General features: G+C 39.3%; 1 protein-coding gene across 1 annotated transcript in view; it reads left to right on the forward strand.

The window, feature by feature from the left end:
• Positions 1 to 17,000, forward strand: part of FMN1 (formin 1) — a 414,557-nt gene that overhangs the window by 226,793 nt on the left and 170,764 nt on the right.

Raw genomic sequence — 17,000 nt, forward strand, 5'->3', positions numbered from 1 at the left:
GCTGGTTTGCTGTTTTCCAGAAATGTTTTGGAAGGTTTTAAGCCACTGATGGTAAAAGGGAGTTAGTAGTTTGAGAAATCTGTGTTTGTGCTGTGAGTCCTATCTGAATTTTCAGGCTATTTTCTTTTCTTTTTTTTTTTAATTTTTTTTTAATTTTTTTTTTAATTTTTTATTTTTTATAAACATATATTTTTATCCCCAGGGGTACAGGTCTGTGAATCACCAGGTTTACACACTTCACAGCACTCACCAAATCACATACCCTCCCCAATGTCCATAATCCCACCCCCTTCTCCCAAACCCCCTCCCCCCAGCAATCCTCAGTTTGTTTTGTGAGATTAAGAGTCACTTATGGTTTGTCTCCCTCCCAATCCCATCTTGTTTCATTGATTCTTCTCCTACCCACTTAAGCCCCCATGTTGCATCACCACTTCCTCATATCAGGGAGATCATATGATAGTTGTCTTTCTCTGCTTGACTTATTTCGCTAAGCATGATACGCTCTAGTTCCATCCATGTTGTCGCAAATGGCAAGATTTCATTTCTTTTGATGGCTGCATAGTATTCCATTGTGTATATATACCACATCTTCTTGATCCATTCATCTGTTGATGGACATCTAGGTTCTTTCCATAGTTTGGCTATTGTGGACATTGCTGCTATAAACATTCGGGTGCATGTGCCCCTTTGGATCACTACATTTGTATCTTTAGGGTAAATACCCAATAGTGCAATTGCTGGGTCATAGGGCAGTTCTATTTTCAACATTTTGAGGAACCTCCATGCTGTTTTCCAGAGTGGCTGCACCAGCTTGCATTCCCACCGACAGTGTAGGAGGGTTCCCCTTTCTCCGCATCCTCGCCAGCATCTGTCATTTCCTGACTTGTTGATTTTAGCCATTCTGACTGGTGTGAGGTGATATCTCATTGTGGTTTTGATTTGTATTTCCCTGATGCCGAGTGATATGGAGCACTTTTTCATGTGTCTGTTGGCCATCTGGATGTCTTCTTTGCAGAAATGTCTGTTCATGTCCTCTGCCCATTTCTTGATTGGATTATTTGTTCTTTGGGTGTTGAGTTTGCTAAGTTCTTTATAGATTCTGGACACTAGTCCTTTATCTGATATGTCATTTGCAAATATCTTCTCCCATTCTGTCAGTTGTCTTTTGATTTTGTTAACTGTTTCCTTTGCTGTGCAAAAGCTTTTGATCTTGATGAAATCCCAATAGTTCAGTTTTTCCCTTGCTTCCCTTGCCTTTTGCGTTGTTCCTAGGAAGATGTTGCTGTGGCAGAGGTCGAAGAGGTTGCTGCCCGTGTTCTCCTCAAGGATTTTGATGGATTCCTTTCGCACATTGAGGTCCTTCATCCATTTTGAGTCTATTTTTGTGTGTGGTGTAAGGAAATGGTCCAATTTCATTTTTCTGCATGTGGTTGTCCAATTTTCCCAGCACCATTTATTGAAGAGGCTGTCTTTTTTCCATTGGACATTCTTTCCTGCTTTGTCGAAGATTAGTTGACCATAGATTTGAGGGTCTATTTCTGGGCTCTCTATTCTGTTCCATTGATCTATGTGTCTGTTTTTGTGCCAGTACCATGCTGTCTTGATGATGACAGCTTTGTAATAGAGCTTGAAGTCCGGAATTGTGATGCCACCAACGTTGGCTTTCTTTTTCAATATCCCTTTGGCTATTCGAGGTCTTTTCTGGTTCCATATAAATTTTAGCATTATTTGTTCCATTTCTTTGAAAAAGATGGATGGTACTTTGATAGGAATTGCATTAAATGTGTAGATTGCTTTAGGTAGCATAGACATTTTCACAATATTTATTCTTCCAATCCAGGAGCATGGAACATTTTTCCATTTCTTTGTGTCTTCCTCAATTTCTTTCATGAGTACTTTATAGTTTTCTGAGTATAGATTCTGTGTCTCTTTGGTTAGGTTTATTCCTAGGTATCTTATGGTTTTGGATGCAATTGTAAATGGGATTGACTCCTTAATATCTCTTTCTTCTGTCTTGCTGTTGGTGTAGAGAAATGCAACTGATTTCTGTGCATTGATTTTATATCCTGACACTTTACTGAATTCCTGTATAAGTTCTAGCAGTTTTGGAGTGGAGTCTTTTGGGTTTTGCACATATAGTATCATATCATCTGCGAAGAGTGATAATTTGACTTCTTCTTTGCCGATTTGGATGCCATTAATTTCCTTTTGTTGTCTGATTGCTGAGGCTAGGACCTCTAGTACTATGTTGAATAGCAGTGGTGATAATGGACATCCCTGCCTTGTTCCTGACCTTAGCGGAAAAGCTTTCAGTTTTTCTCCATTGAGAATGATATTTGCAGTGGGTTTTTCATAGATGGCTTTGATGATATTGAGGTATGTGCCCTCTATCCCTACACTTTGAAGAGTTTTGATCAGGAAGGGATGCTGTACTTTGTCAAATGCTTTTTCAGCATCTATTGAGAGTATCATATGGTTCTTGTTCTTTCTTTTATTGATGTGTTGTATCACATTGACTGATTTGCGGATGTTGAACCAACCTTGCAGCCCTGGAATAAATCCCACTTGGTCGTGGTGAATAATCTTTTTAATGTACTGTTGGATCCTATTGGCTAGTATTTTGTTGAGTATTTTCGCATCTGTGTTCATCAAGGATATCGGTCTATAGCTCTCTTTTTTGGTGGGATCCTTGTCTGGTTTTGGGATCAAGGTGATGCTGGCCTCATAAAATGAGTTTGGAAGATTCTCCAGAATAGATCACATCCTCGGTCCTAAATCAGGACTCAACCGGTATCAAAAGATTGGGATCATTCCCTGCATATTTTCAGACCACAATGCTCTAAAGCTAGAACTCAACCACAAAAGGAAGTTTGAAAAGAACCCAAATACATGGAGACTAAACAGTATCCTTCTAAAGAATGAATGGGTCAACCGGGAAATTAAAGAAGAATTGAAAAAAATCATGGAAACAAATGATAATGAAAATACAACAGTTCAAAATCTGTGGGACACAACAAAGGCAGTCCTGAGAGGAAAATATATAGCGGTACAAGCCTTTCTCAAGAAACAAGAAAGGTCTCAGGTACACAACCTAACCCTACACCTAAAGGAGCTGGAGAAAGAACAAGAAAGAAACCCTAAGCCCAGCAGGAGAAGAGAAATCATAAAGATCAGAGCAGAAATCAATGAAATAGAAACCAAAAAAACAATAGAACAAATCAACGAAACTAGGAGCTGGTTCTTTGAAAGAATTAATAAAATTGATAAACCCCTGGCCCGACTTATCAAAAAGAAAAGAGAAAGGACCCAAATAAATAAAATCATGAATGAAAGAGGAGAGATCACAACTAACACCAAAGAAATACAAACTATTATAAGAACATACTATGAGCAACTCTACGGCAATAAATTTGACAATCTGGAAGAAATGGATGCATTCCTGGAAACATATAACTACCACAACTGAACCAGGAAGAAATAGAAAGCCTGAACAGACCCATAACCAGTAAGGAGATTGAAACAGTCATTAAAAATCTCCAAACAAACAAAAGCCCAGGGCCAGACGGCTTCCCGGGGGAATTCTACCAAACATTTAAAGAAGAACTAATTCCTATTCTCTTGAAACTGTTCCAAAAAATAGAAATGGAAGGAAAACTTTCAGGCTATTTTCTTAATTTGATCTGGACTTTCTTGAGTTTATAATTCTATTGAAAAAATATAAAATTTAACTTGCAGTTATTGAAAGTAGGCCGTATGTCATATGAAAAATATGTCTTACTCATTAAGTTATTTATAAATTCATTCATTTAACAAATCATTTACAGGGAGTATATTTATGCTAGGTTTTGTTTTAGGCCCATGGGGTCCAGTGTGGTAACCATTAGCCACATGTGGCTGTTTAAGTCATATAATTAGATAAATCAGATAAATTAAAAATTCAGTTCTTCAGTGGCATTCGCCACTTTTCAGTTCTGTTTTTGTGGCTAGTGGTTACCATATAGCACAGATTTGAAAAAAAAATTGTCAATATAAAAGTTTTATTGGATAGCACAGTCCGAACCTCTGGGATATGTTGGTGAGAAAACCCCAAAGATCTTTGCCCTGTGGTACTTATGTTAAAAATCAGTGTTAGAAACAAAACACTAAACCACGGGGTAGAGCAGGGTAAGGAAGATGGATTTGGGGCAGGGTGGGGACGAGGCTGCAGTTTTCAGTGGAATGTACAGAATAGTCCTCACAGAGAAGCTGACTTCTGAGCAAAGACTTGAGAACTTGAAGTCAGAGGCTGCCAGCCATACATCAGAAGGCAAGTTCAAGATTCCCCAGGCCTTCTGGTTGACGTGAACTTAAATGAGTGGCCATGGAGACTCATGTGGGCTGCCTGACCTCAGTCAAAGTTCATCCTCTCTTTGCCTCCATCCCCTTCCGGCAACCTGAGATAATGACTTGGTCATATTATTAATTATTCTAAGTAGTTATTAAATGAAGTACCTGATCTGTCGTGCTCAGCACAGTGCCGGACGCAGTCAGCCCTCCTCAGAGGACGGCTACCCTCATTTTGTTGCAGCTGTTGTTACTGCTGCGAATTCTCGGCTTTAGTGTTTTGGTAATAGCTTAGATGGTGCTGCAGCAAAGGTATAGGACATCCAGGGTTCTGCTCTTGATTTGCCATGTGAGCTTGGGCTGCTCATCTCTATTCTCTAGGCCATAGCTTTCCTTTTCTATAAAAACCTGAGTCTACCCGACCTACGAGGATGTTGTGAAATTGAATCTAAGAAGGTGTGAAAGAAATGTTTGAAAAAAGTCCCACTGAATGATATTAGCATCAACTCGTTATTCTTAAATTATGTAACGGACTTCATCCATCAATTCCTATCTCAAGTAACATTAAATTAGGAAATCAGTTGTGCCTTAGAGGGGCAAAAATGACAAAAGCCTGAATGCAGTTTTCTGTTAATCAAATCAGGTTCTCCCACTGACTTGAATTATGAATGAAAATTATCATCAGAGGGTTTTTAAAAAAAATTTTTTTTTACCACTCCACTGTGTAGGAATTATGTTTGTTCTTTCTTTCTTTCTTTTTTTTTTTAAAGATCTTAATTTATTTGACACAGAGATGGAGATCACAAGTAGCCAGAGCAGCAGGCAGAGAGAGAGGAGAAGCAGGCTCTCCACTGAGCAGGGAGCCCGATGTGGGGCTTGATCCCAGGACCCTGGGATCATGACCTGAGCCAAAGGCAGCCGCTTAACCGACTGAACCACCCAGGCGCCCTGGGATTATGTTTTCATGAGAAAGATGTGACACCAAAAATAATCAAATATCAGACCAAATCTTTAAGAGGACATATTGCATGAAACAATTTGAATTTTTCAGCTGCTATATATTCCTATGCAGTGAGATTCACACAAGACAGAATTAAGTGTGCTCTCTCGCCAAGCTGGCTTATTAAAAGCCATCCATAGACACAGAAGACTCCTCTGTTGCCTGAAAAGCAAAAGAAGAATCTCTGTATTCCAAAGCTAGCCTCAGTTTGCCTCTTCCAGGAGGCCTCTTCTGGCTAATCAGGATACTCTGCTGATTATTTTCTTATGCAATATCACATTAAACTTACTTCTGTCCCCTCTTTCTTCTCAGTTGGGTATTACTCCTTTCTTTTGTTTCCCCCTCTGGATGCTTGGTAACATATTGTTTACTCATAAAACGAATTACTTCTGTTTTGACGAATGAGTATTTTTTTAAAACCTCAAAGAATTTGTTTTTAAAACATCAAAGCATTTGGTTGTTTATTCTTATTTCTTATCTCATAATTGTCTGCCTATTCAACAGAGGATTTCCACTAAGGCAGTTAGTGTTTGATATGTTTATTTTGTTTCCCTGTCTGAGGGGAAAAAAAATACCCTTCATTTGAACTCTTTAATCTTTCTGAGCAGCAGCGAGGTTGCTGTCGCCCTGTAGAAGCCACAGATATGTTTAGTCTCAGCATCCCTCTGGAAGTGGAGGCAAACCTGTATATTGACTGGGTTTTGCTGTCCTGAGACTGGTTGGGAGTTTTCAGTGAGCGTGTGGCCTACGTTGGAGCTGAGATTTTAAGTTTAAAAAAAAAAAAAAGGAGCTGAGTCAATGCCAGAGAACTCTAAGCCTGTCCCGTATGAGCCTTCCTTCCAGGCCCGGGGTCAGGTTTCACACATGGAGATGGATGTCTCTTCCCTTAGCCAGATTTTTGTTGTCTCTCTTAAAATGAAAGTGAAAGTATATTGTAGAGGTTTTGAGGAACTGGGGAGTTCATAGCATCAGAAGGCAACTTCATCAGCTTAACTGCAGAATGATTCCCACACAAGGTGAGCAGGAAGAATACTGGCCAAATGGGTCTCGTTTCTAATGACTGGAGTGGAGGATATGTTGGAAATTTAAAAATCAAGTGTCTGAGCCTTGGCTGTAGGGGCTGAGCCAGCGTTCAGACCCACATGTGGAATACCTCTTCGGCAGAGCTGGTCTTCCTTCCTTGGCACTGTCTACATTCCTCGTTCAGAAGTAGCTGTCAGAATTATCAGGATTCTGCTGAACGTGGACACTAGTTTCTAGTTCACCTTCTATAGTACCATCTGAAGTTCCTGTCACTGGCAGTGGCGGTCAGTAAGCGGATATTTATATTCGTAGCCTAGGCAGGGATCCTGTTCTATGGTATCTTATCATCCGAGAATTGGAGGGGACCTTACCAGTCAGCAAATTCAGTACATGAATTTCCAGTATGGTGAATTTGGGTACATGAGAATTTGAGACCTAGAAAGAAGACATGACTTCTTGGGTTTGCCTACCCGTAACAGGGAAGAAGTCGGTAACAACAGACACTTGAGACGATGTACAAGAGCCTCAGATGTGTCTTCCCCTTCATTTAAACATGGATTTGCCACATGGATGACTGTCACAAATTTTATTGGGGTGACTGAGCCAACGTGTATAAAAGAGAGTGGTCATTATTAAAATCATCAACAAAATACAGCTATACTTGGGCAAATCCAAAATAGGTCCCATATTGGAAAAGTATCCCAGGGTTTAGTTTGGTTGGTTTTGTTTGTTTGTTTTGTTTTGGAGTCATTCTTCTAGTTAATTTTTGTAAAAAAGGATGGTTTGTGTGTAACTCCAACAACAATATATGTAGATTGAGAGCTGTTTTCCTTTGATTCTACCACCCATTTTAAATATTAGCTGTAATACTAAGACAGACTTGTGTCCCATACTTGGGCATGTACCATCCTCCTTTGTGACCTCAAACCATGGGGCCACTACAGACATAGCAGTTGCTGCATTGAGAACCGGGGCCAAAAACATCAGCTCCTCTTGGCACCACCAACACTCAGTCCTCTGTCTCTCTCTCTCTCTTTTTTTTTTTTTTTTTTTTGGTTCCTGATAACCTCAGAGCACGTTGTTTCACTTTCCCACACAGATTCCTTTTCTATAAAATGGGGAATAGGAACCCTGGAGAGGCTTGTTATAAGGATAAAATGAAATCATGGTGATAAAATTCCTTTAACCATTTCCTAGAACTATGTATTAATAGTAGTCTATGAACGAATGAGAAAGTTTTAGGAAGAAATTCTTGAACGTCATTGATCCCCAAGGTCATTGAGGAGTCATTGAAGGGTTTGCATCCCCATTGGCTGAAACTATTTGCAAATGGTCATCTCTAGAGCATTCCTGTTTTTCAGGATTTATAGATTTCCACAGCTTCCTTAATGTCACATGTAGACATCTGGTAATTCATCTTACACTGGTTTATATGCAGTCTTTCGCACTGTAAAGCAGAGTTTCCACTGTCAATACGCCCATATTTATATGGTCTCTAAGTTACATTTGTTACTAGGAAAGGGAGGGCAGCACCTTGACATGGAGCCAGGATTCAGCCTTCATCATCTGAGAGTCTTCCTCCTGGTACCTATCAAGGAGGTAGCTGCTCTAGTCAACTTTTACATTGCTTCCCAAGCTCACACTACAACTTGCAGAAAAGCAGCGTGACCTGTCACTCTTCCTCCCTTGAAATGCCAAGATCTCGCTTTGCATTATAAATCATCTCTGGGCTTGTTCCTTCCTCTGTAAGACACATAAAATCATTCCTCTCCCTCTGCCTTTTTAATAGATATTTCTTAAGAAGTAATGAGATAAATGATAAATGATAATGATTCCCTGAGGACTTGGGGGGAGGGTGGTGAGCTTGGGGAGGGGTTGGGATGCTTCAGTAGACATTAGTCTGTTGAAACTTCTGGAGCCAAGAGCCTTCAGTTGTAATTTGGTCACTTTGGCGAGGATCATAGCTGTAATTCTTCAATCGCAGACTTGGTGTCTCAGTTTAGCAGGGAGGGGAGAAGGGGAGAAGGAGAACGTTGTTTGGAAGCCTGAACATAAATTTATAGGGTTTTCATAACTTGTTGCCTTCCGAGTTTATATAATTTCAGCTTTTGTATACAGAGATGATTTCTCTGAGCTGTCTTGGTAAGGTCCGTGCATTATTTTTTCTCCCAAGAGTGGGGATAATTTGCCAACCCCTTTGTATTTCTCATGTGTTTGAAAAATGAGTGGAGAGGTTAGGGGTTATCATCTATAGAAATGAGTGAAATAATTTGCCCGTGTGTTGATTGCACCAATATCTATGACCTTCAGGTCATTAGTGCTATGTCTAGATTCCTTGAGTGATATCTGGATTGATCAGGGCTTTCCTGTTCTTCAGCTTCAAGGCCCCTGACTGGCCATATCTACCACAAGCAAACGGGAGCTCTACCCCATGACAGGCACCAATTTACAAAAGTCGTGCCTTGCAAAGTTTATTTGGATAGAAGGTGGCCCCAAAAGTTAAGTTGTACTTTTACTTTATTTGCTTATTTTTAAAAAATGGTGGCCAGAGCGTGTCAAGTATGGGTATCAATGATTCTTTCAGAATGTTAAATTTGAATATTATTCTTGGAGTTCAGCTGTATTTCTCTGTCGGCCATTAAACAGTAATAATCTGGACTTTGCCTCCAGCCAGCTGCTGTCGTTAGCGTGCTCATTACCTCCTCTGACCACAAGAGGGCACCTAAGAATGCTGAGACAGGAAGCTAAATTCGCTTCTTGGAGCTGGGAGAAGTGGAAACTACAGAAGGCTAACTTGCTCTCTTCTCCACCCTCCCTAGTCCCCTTAAGTCTCTTACTGGGACCCATGAGAGCACATGATCTACACAAAGTACTGGGAGCCAAGTGCATATAAGAAAGGTCTGTAGGTATTAGTAGAATAGAAATTGCCATTTGACGTATTTCCTGTACTTTGAATGACTGTGGTATAGAAATGCATGAAGTATCGGGATTAGCCCCTACGTAATGGATCCTGGAATCACCTCCATGACCTGCACACGCGTGCATGCACACACGTTTATACAGCTTTCTAAAGTCTTCTGCATCTAAAGGGAAGGAAGTTTGTTTGTTTGTTTAAGGGAGTGAAGAGTTCTTTGAATATAGATTTTGTTTTGAAAAACTAAACAAAACAAAAAATCCGATATTACAAGATAGACTATGAGAAAATCATTCTAAATGTTGTTATTTTTTAAAAGTATCCTTCTGCCTGCTTGAAGAAAGTTTTGAATTCTTGCCTATATTTTTCTGGACCTCTTTCTTTTATGCTGCATTCTGGCCCTTTTCTAAGACTGTGACGTGGGCTGGAGCTAGACAGGGATTCGAGGGTGGCCGCCAATGCAGTGACTCCTCTAGCCTCGACTGCTGAGCTGGAAGAAATGTGAGGCTATAACAAGAATAGGCAAAGATCTTATATGGGCATTTAATTACAAAACCAGGTCACTGGAGGCTTTCACAACTGAACTCATAAATACTTTGCAAAGTATGTACATCTCCAACATACACAGGATCATGTGTTCATCCAGGGACATGCTTCATGTGGACAGAAGTAAGTCTTAATAACCTTGCATTTATGTAATATGTATCAAGTGAAGATGACAAGGATTTCAGTAGTGATCATAATAGTACGTGGTTTTGGGTTGAGTGCTCGGCATGTATTAACTTATGTAATCGACATGAGAACCCATTAAGTTGGTTACTGCTATGATTCCCATTTCATAGGTGAGGAAGCTTCAGCCTAGAGGGGTTACATAACTTGCCCAGCATCGCACAGCTCATAAGTGGTAAGAAAATGGATCTAACAACAACCCCAGAGTTTGTGCTCTTAATTACTTTTCAAATGGTCCGTTGGACTCAGTTCAACTACAAGTCCTGGCTTGAAGTACACTTCAAGGCTGAATTGTATTCCTTGGTCATTGTTTAGTGAAAGAAGCACTAGCTTTGGTGTCAGTAGACCTGGTTTCTACTTCTGGCTCTGACCTTAGCCAACTATTGAATCTCAGGCAAGTTCTTTAAATTCTCTGGCTCTCAGGTCTCTTCTGTCCAAAGACGCAAACTTTAATTTGATGAATTACAACGATCCGGTCATTACTTTGCCTTGCAAATAGGGGCACCCAAGATCCACCAACTTCGTTTTACTTACTTGAAGATAGATGAGGGAATTACATGTAAACCAGTATCTCTGCATTAAGCCCCAGGCACCATCCGATAGATGGAGGCAGTTGACCCATCCCACTATGCTGTAGGAGTCCTAGATATGTGGGAGCTCGAGGAATAATTGTCAGTAACCCCGACTCTCAAGAGACATAAATGGACTGGAGGATTCTCTTAAAGTAAACCAAGTTTCTTTATGTGTGGGGGTATTGACAGACTGGGAATCTGTTGGGGGAAGATTGCAATGGAAAGGCGCCAGAGATCTTGTCTTCAAGGTAAGCAGTTAGCCGTTGCTCTGTGTCCAGTCACGTAACCTCTCTGGCCTTAGTTTCTGTAACTGTCATGGCCTCCAAAGTGGATGTTTTTTAAAGACGCTTTCCAGGTGCAGAATATCAGATCATATCTGTGTGGACACCTCCATACACACATTTCACAACTGAGTGTAGAAAAGCGTGTGAGTAGGAAGAAACTGCAAATCCAGACCTTGCTTTGTCAGTGAGGAGCATGGGATGTGACGCAAACGAGCCTCGACACCGGTTTGCCTCCTTCACGGAGGCCATGTTCCTTTCTCACACTTGCCCCTACTTAACAAAAAATGCATTTGGCAGCATCAGCCTTTGGTCCCACTGGCCAGCCCCTGTCGGCTGGGTGGCCCTTCACCTTCCTTGCGTCCTCCATCTTTCAGAGTTTCCAGGGTCCAGAGGCCAGCCAAGAGTTCCGATTACACTGGACAAAGCTGCCCCCATGTTTCTTAAGACAGTCTGGCTGGACCCCCACTACTGTGGCTACACTTCCAATTTTTGATAAAATACCTTTTGGCCCAGAGCTTGATTTCATTTAGGCCTGACCTGATTTCTCTCCAGCTGAGGCTAATTTGCATGGCTGTAAACACGGGCCTTACACAGCTCACCAACTGTGATAAAAGCAAAGGAAACCCGAGACCACTGGAAACTCCAAAACGCGCCTTCAGCCTTCGCCTTCGGATCGGAGCCTGACTCTGAGTCACGCCTCCGCCAGGGAGGCTTAAGCTCAAGAAATGTTATTCTGATTGATCTGATTAGGGCAGCAAGGTTAGCCATGGTCAATTTACAAAGACAGTATGAGAAGAAATCATGTGTGTCGCCATGTTATGGGTCAGCGAGGCCCCTGCCAGAAGTTATGAGAAGCCACAACTCTGCCAGAACCATGATCAGATCTCCTGGGTGGGGTACAAATGAGACGGGAAAGTTGGGGACCCCTCCAGTGGACTGAATGACAAAAGGGATTGTGGGGGGGAGAGCTAGTGAATCATGCCCGCTTCCAGCTGGATTCCTTAGCTGCCAAGTCCCTTCCATGTGAATGGGAGAGCCTGGGGGGTTCCCCCCTTGCAGTGTAAAGAGGACCATCCTAGCTCCTCACCACAGTGGAAAGGAGAGGGAGGAAAGGCTCATTTGAGAAGAACATGAGGCTCTAGATTGACCCACGGAACAGCCAGATGGAACCCATTGGGCATTCTGTTCCCTTCCTCCACCCAAGAGTGGCTTAATTGGGATCTGGCTCCAGGCTCTGGTTACTAAATAACCTGAGTTTTAGTGTTTTCATTTTCATTAATTAGTTTTTATGCTAGGTGCCTTATTAGTCAATTAGGCATTTTGCATGTGCAAAATATCCTAGGAGGTGAGAAGGGGGTCTTTAAAAATAATTTAGAGCTGCAAGTACCAGGGGGTTAATTCATGACCTAATTATCACATCACTTTTTACTCTCTTGTAGACTCTTGTACAACTTCCTTCGTTTACAGCAAGCACAAAAACTTTTAAACTTTGCTTGCAAATGGTTATTGCATTCATACTGGTTTTGAGGATTTTGGATCTTCCACTCTGGGTGTGGTTCTCTTCTTCCCTGTCCAATTTAGGAACACCAGTGTTACTTGCAACACTGGGATAAGGTGTATTAATTAGCAAAGAAAGATTTATTTAAAATGTAGCCAACAGAAAGCCACATTACTTGAGCTGGGGCTCATTATAGATAGTTCACTCTGTACTATAATCATCTTACTAATGGAAAAAATGAGACCTTGAGATGGTTGCTCAGAGAAGAACGTGATTCAGAATGTAGCAGCAAAATGTCTAAAGCCTATGATGTTTAGACTGATTTAGCAAGACCTTGGAGAAACTGGACCGTGCAATGTGTTTGTTGTGGATGACGTACCCTCTTGGGATGTGGCAATATCCAGACAACTCAGTCCTGGGGAGGCAGCCATTCATTTGCCACCAAAGGAAGGGGTAAGGTACATGTGGAGGGAGGGAGGTACAAAGTCCCTGTGCCAGTCTGCAAGTCCTGTCAGCTGTCTTGGGGTTTGCCCTGGAGCCACCAAGAAGTCAGTGTAAGCCTGTGGTAGAGGCCTGAGCTCTAGGCCTCTGAGCAACTGTTTCCTCCAACACAGCCAGTGCACCTAGAGTCACAGCTAGTCTGAGGAGGGAAGGGGGTAGTGTAATGGCTCAACATGGTTTCTTTCTGACTCAACACTGTGCTCATGGGACAAGGCTCTTCATCCTTCCCTACGGTTTCCTCATCTATAAAGTGAGAATGATAATAGTACCTACTTCAAAGGGTGACTATGAGAATTAAAATAATCTCTGTGTTTCCTTGGTCCCTGGTGCACATATTTTTGCTGCAGCTGCCCTACTCTTGGCACCATCAACATGACCACAACAGTGGGAATAAGAACAATGAGAATCCTCTACTGTCATCCCTCAAGGAGAACAGAAGGTTGGACTCAACCAGAGGCCCCATTTCTCATTCAGTCATGGCTTCTGAGACCCCAGAGAGCTACATGAGGTCCCTTTTACTCCGTCCTTTCTTTGTGTGTCCCATGGGGACACAGCTATGTAATTAAAAAAAAAAAGAATTTAAGCCGGAGGCTCAAAGATGAATGTCCTCAAGGTGTACCAAGAGAAAACAATGCAATAGAACACAAAGCAATAGAACACAAAGGTGACAAAATTTGTCTCTATTTTCTAGCACTATTTTTATTCAGCTTTCATAAGAATCTGTGTTTGCAGTACAGTTTTAAATGTGCCAAAACTACAGGTGCTGGTCGGGACACAGAATGGCTGATTTAGGTGATGGTGGAATTCAAAGTATGATATTTTAGGTTGGTTTCCATATTAATGAAATAGACTGAATTTAGCTATTATACTTTATTTAAATTTTCATGGATATAATTTTAAGACTTAAGCAATATTATGGGGCCCCTGGGTGGCTCAGTCAGTTAAGCATCCAACTCAATGATTTCAGCTCAGGTTGTGATCTCAGTGTTGTGTGATCGCACCCCGCATCCGGCTCCATGCTGGGCTCCATGGTCACGGAACCTGCTTAAGGTTTTCTCTCTTCCTTTCCCTCTCCACCCGTTCTCTTTTTCCCCCTCTCAAAAAAAAAAAAAAAAAAAAAAAGAGAGTGAGAGTTATGCAGTATTAAAAGACTTATGAAAATGAAAACTATTAAAAGACTTATGAAGATGAAAATGAGAATCAACAAATTTCAAGCAATTTTTCATACAGACCACATCCTCCAATCAAACTGAAATTATATATAAAAAACTAAAAGATAACTTAAATATCTCAATAATGAAAAACCTCCTTGCCTTTTAAAATTTATACTATAAATAACTCATGGATTAAGGAAGAAGTTAAAATGGGACCCAGAAAAACTTTATTTATTTAAATTCAATTAATTAACATAAGTATTATTGGTTTCAGAGGTAGAGGTCAATGATTCATCAGTCTTTTATAATACCCAGTGCTCATTTCTGCTTACTGGGTTTTGGACAGTAAGCAGAAAACACTTTTAATTTAAAAAAATATATTGTCTTTCAAGACTCCTAGGATGTAACTAAAATGTATGGTTATGAGTGTTTATATTAGAAAAGAAAAAGGTAAAAAAAAAGTTAGCTTCCAAAATTAATAGCCAGGGGAAAAAAAGAGAAATTAGAAAAAATATTACATTAAATGACAAGAAAATCCATTTTTAGGTCAAATGTGATCAAATATTTATAATTTCATGTGTTTCAATCAAATACAAATACAACCAAATATTAAAAGATGAGAATGGGAATTTAAAAAACATTTTTAAAACACAGTATAAAAAAATCAATAAAGTTAAGTTTGTTTTCTGAAAACAAAATTCACACACTTTTGGCAGGATTGAGGAAAACAAACATATATAAAATAGTAGGAAATAAAGATGAATATAATTACAAGATCCAATAGAAATGTAGAAGATACATGAGAATACCATGAGTAAACTTTTGCCAATTAAAGAACATGAACAACTTCCTAGAAAATGTGAATTACAAATCATATCCCAGAAGAAACAGAACACCGGAATGCCTGTAAATATTAAGGAAACTAGATCAGTAGTTGAAATCTTCCCACAAAGTACCAGATGGTTTGATTACACCAAACATTTCCTTCTTCCACAAAATGCTCTAGAGACTAAAAAATGTTACACTCAAAGCTGGTTTATTGTCTTGATAGCACTATCAGACAAGGACAGGAAGTTAAGAAACATTACAGGCTAGTTTCTCGAATATAGATGTGAAGATCTTAAACAGAGGATTAGCTAATTGAATCCAGCAATGGATAAAAATTACTCTATTGGAAGCATTAATGTAGACCTAATAAAAGGAGAGCTATTCTGTTTATGAATAGGAAAACCAGTACTATAAAGATGAAGTTAACCCCAAGCTGATTTCTAGTTTCAAAGTAATTCTAATCAAAATCTAAATAGGATTATTCAACATTGGGCAAACTTATTCTAAAAGCTTGTATGGAAGAGCAGAGGTTCAAAAACAAGCTTACAGAAACAATCTTAAATGTTACGGTTAGTAAAAAAGTCACACACACAAAAAGATTCCATTGGCCTGAAGTTTGACATTTGAAAATCCAAGGAATTTTATGGAATCACCTATCTGTAGCAAAACTTTTTCTTTTTTTTAAGCAAAGGAATAAGAAGCATAAAATTCAGGGGAAAATAATCTGAAAAAGAAAAATCAGGAGGATACTTATTCTACCTCATGTCAAAAAAAAGTAATGTAAGTATGGTATGGTAATAATTGGCACAGAAAATAATAAAACAAAGATTAATGAAAAGAGTTGAAACTTCAGAAGCAAGACCAATGTATAATGCAAACTAATATATGATAAATGTGGTATCTCAGATTAGTAGGTAAAATTGATTCTTAAAAAATATTTTAAAAATTGAATATATATATATATATATATATATATGGCCCAAAGAAAAGAATGTCATATCATGAATAAAAATCCATTCCAGTTGTATCAAGTACATGAAAGGAAAAACTTAATAATTTTTAAAGAGAATATAGGAACCTATGTTTTAGCCTCACATGGAAAAGACACGAAAAGTATAAATCAAATAAGAAATAGCATACGTTAAAATTTAAAAAAAAAACTCTTCTTCATCAGACAATAGCACAAAGAATGTGAAAAGCTGAGTCACAAGCTTGGGGAAGAGGTTCATGATGTATATAACTGAAGAAGAATTCTTTCCAAAATACTTACAGAATTTTTACTGATTAGTAAAAAGTTGGTCACCTTCTTTTAAAAAGATAGGCAAAAGACATGAAAAGGCTTGTCATGGAATAAATGGTCAATAAACATGTGAAGAGATAATAAGTCAGAACCAGGATATATATGCAGAGGTCTCATTTTAGACCCACCAGCTTGGCAAAAATTAGTAAGTATAACTGAAGTATCAGGAGGGTATGGAATGGTAGGAGTTCTCATGGTGCTAACTGGAAGCTTACTTGCTCCATATGCTTGGAATGCAATTTGTCTTTACCTAGTTCATGTGAATATGTGTATACCCTCTGTTCAAACTTCTGCACATTTGTAGCAGAAGACTCATATGAGAATGTTTGTGAAAGCTTTGTTTATAATAACAAAGATCTGAAAATAACACTATCATTAGAGTAGACCGATGGACTGAGGTCAGGTCACAGGATAGAATACTATACATCTTTGAAAAAGAGTTAGCTATAGCTCCATACATTCATTAGATCATTTTTAAACGAGATGGCAAGTGAAAAAAGTCATGAGTGACTCCATTTGTCTAAAGGTCAAACATGTGAAAGCCTACAAAGTGGATGGAATCATGTATTTGTGACAAAATGCTTTTTATAAAAACAATAAAAGCAAGGGGATAGTAAACATAAAATCAGAAGAATGGGTCCTTTAGAGGAAGACTTGGAGTAACTAGAGGGCTTCCAGAGGTATTAGTAGTTCTCACTTTCTTAGTCACTATGGACTTCCTATTTTGATAGACAAAGATTTTGTATTTCCAGAATTATATTTTAATTTATAAAAGGTCATTTTCCTTTTTTTAAGAGTACAGCTAACTTCTTTAGTTCATAAATTACACTTTCTTTACATATTTCTTTTGCTTACTACTTTCCTTCTGTTTCAT

Source organism: Mustela putorius, unplaced genomic scaffold (genome assembly GCF_011764305.1).
Source record: "Mustela putorius furo isolate JIRA1106 unplaced genomic scaffold, ASM1176430v1.1 tig00003898_pilon_pilon_pilon, whole genome shotgun sequence".
NCBI lineage: Eukaryota > Metazoa > Chordata > Mammalia > Carnivora > Mustelidae > Mustela > Mustela putorius.